Here is a 3,099-nt window from a genome sequence, read left to right as displayed (position 1 = left end):
GAAATAGCCGTCGGGAAATGTGACTGGATTCCCCTGAATCTCTTCATAACAACTTTGTTGAAGAGAATGATTAAAAACACAAAGAAGAATAAAGACTTTGCTGAGAGCAGGAGTTGAACCTACTATCCTTAGGATGCAGGGTCTGGGCTCTACCAACTGAGCTAATTACCGACTCAGCAAGTTGCTGACTCAGAAAATTACTGCAAAATTATCAAAAAGTAAGGCACTGGCCGACCCCTGTATTCAGCTATGGTTCGTTATCTCGAGATCACGAGATAATTATCCCGTTATCACGGGAAAACAGAGTAAAATAAAGATATGAATCGATGGCCACTTAGGGCTTCCCTAGGTTAGGAACCTGAGCTTAGTAAACTTGTTTAGCTCAGCATTGACCATCTAACGTTAGCTTGCTTCTTCCTTTATCTGCGACCTACGGGAGGTTAACTCCAACTGTCCTTCTTATGAAAAGATGAATGAATGTTTGTTTACTTGCCAAACTTGTGGTGGTCGATTAACGTAATCATTTAGGTCCCACCGCCATCACGTTAATTATTAACGACGGCTACAAACAGGTTACAGGTTTATTGTTGATCATGTAACGTTACAGTTTTATTTAGTTATAACGTTACACTGAGTTTGAGAGTCTGGGGGTGTGTTGACTTACAGTAGTTAATAAGCTGTCAGTAATTGCATTGCAAATTACATGATTGTGCTCTGTAAGGGAAAAACAGGTTGCAGTTACAGAATTCCTTTTAGCTATGCAGTTTTATAAGCAGCCTGGATTGAACGCAGCAGGTGATACAACATTCATTATAACCACGAGTGACTTGAGACTTGACTTGGACTCTAGCTCAAAGACTTGTTAGCATCCCTGATTTAACATTACCTGACACACAAATCATGGCTAGAACGGCTGGAATAGTTTTGTGTGGCGGGGTCCGAGCCACTTTGTTTCACATTTACAGTGCCCGGGCTGTGTGCAAACACCCGGTTTTATTTCAGTGCACACACAGAACGGACAGCTAGCGGACTGTGAGGAGATGTTTGCTGAATTTGAAAAAAGGATGTGTATGAGATTAGAATCACATACCTCACCTTTAAAGGACACACACATTCAACTAAACATCCGCTCTGCCCCTGCACTCTCACTCTCCCACTCTGGATGGAGGAGGGGAGAGTGGCAGGTTAACAAGAGAGATTCGTGTGATCAATTTGATAACAAGGGGGATGCCCCCCACTCCATCCCCACACAAAATGACTACTGAATGTAATACAATTTTAAGTGTTAAAAAATCCTTTACATTTAGCTTATGTAATGACATTTCGTGGAATGTTGGAAAGAGAAGGAGAAACTCTCGATGCAATGTTGTTACTCTATGGCACTTTTAGGCAGTTGGCAAGTGCTTACTTTGCTTAATTTCTGGGCAAGCAGGCAAAATGGATTCAGGAATGAATACCAAAAGCCTGCAGCTGAGTAAACAAGATGAGAACATGCAAAAAAAAAACAACCAAACAAACAAGATTATCCTTGCAAATGAAAGTACCGGTGAGGAAATATGTGAGTGAGTTTATCAAAGTGTGACTGTGGGCTGCAGACTGAAAGCTTGAGTGACAGTGCTTTTTTTTTGTTGGATTCTGCCTGGAATGGAACAAGGGAACAAGACGGCAGGCATAGCCAGCAGCATCTGTTTTTTATTGATACAGACTGCAGCTGCCCCCCACCTGGTCTGCCAGGGTGGAATATACTGTATATGGGCTGTGTTTACAATGTTTACAATCCCTGTAGATTTCAAATAAGCAACACTAAGTCCTATATTTTCCTTTAAAGAACCTGAAAATGTACAGTGAATATATTCTCTTCCAGAACAGCTTTGGGGTATATTTATTAATTTTTCTCACAAAGTACATGCCGGTATGTCTCCCTTTTGATGTATTTTATATGAGGTATTTCAAAGTATAAGCCCCTCTTAGCTAAAAATCCATTCTTGCTTCCCTTGCATTACTCGTGCAGCATACAGAGTGGCTGTATTGCTTTTCAAGGCAGTAAGAGGTTAGTTTCATTTAGAGGCAGGCCACAAGATGTCTCCCTCTGCTAAAGAAGCTCCCCGTCCACCAGAGTGACATCCCTGATTGCAAATGTTTTGGCTCTGACCGTCTGTCTCTTCCAGATTAGCATTTGGTTGGGCATCTTAAATCACATTGTAACACGGTGACTTTTCTGCCTTTCTCTGGCCTTTATTTTAGGTCTGGAAATACTCAGGGAGACGTGTTGTGAAGTTTTCATGTGAATCTGAGTGTGACATGCTGCATATCAAGTAACTCCATGAGGAATCCTGACCTCATGGTTGAGAAACTCTGGTGTAATGCTGCATATGTGGAATATTTCCTTAAAATTCAACAAATCAGCTTTATTTATTCAAGCTTTAAATATTACAGATCTTCATAGATTGTTATTAAAGAATTGGATTCTGTGTTTATTCAAGCTTTAAATATTACAGATCTTCATAGATTGTTATTAAAGAATTGGATTCTGTGTGTGTGTGTGTGTGTATATATATATATACAGTGGGGGAAATAAGTATTTGACCCCTTGCTGATTTTGCAGGTTTGCCCACTTACAAAGAATGCAACAATCTACAATTTTAATCATATGTACATTCTAACAGTGAAAGACAGAATCCCAAAGAAAATTCCAGAAAATCACATCATATGAATTTATAAAAATTGATGACCATCTGATGAGGAAAAACAAGTATATGACCCCCTACCAAACAGCAAGTATTCTGGCTCCTACAAGCCAGTTAGTCTTTCTTTAAGACACAACCCCAATCCCAACCAATTATCTACATCAAATACACCTGCCTCACCTTGTTACCTGTATAAAAGACACCTGTCAACATCCAAACAACCAGCATCCAACATCACCACCATGGGCAAGACCAAAGAGCTTTCTACGGTCATCAGGGACAAGATTGTTGATCTGCACAAGGCTGGGATGGGCTACAAGAGAATCGGAAAGCAACTTGGAGAGAAAAGATCAACTGTCGGTGCAGTTATCAGGAAATGGAAGAAGCACCACACCACCGCCAACCTCCCTCG

This window comes from Micropterus dolomieu, linkage group LG06 (genome assembly GCF_021292245.1).
Source record: "Micropterus dolomieu isolate WLL.071019.BEF.003 ecotype Adirondacks linkage group LG06, ASM2129224v1, whole genome shotgun sequence".
NCBI classification, from domain to species: Eukaryota; Metazoa; Chordata; class Actinopteri; order Centrarchiformes; family Centrarchidae; genus Micropterus; species Micropterus dolomieu.
Note: the sequence above shows the minus strand (reverse complement) of the source record.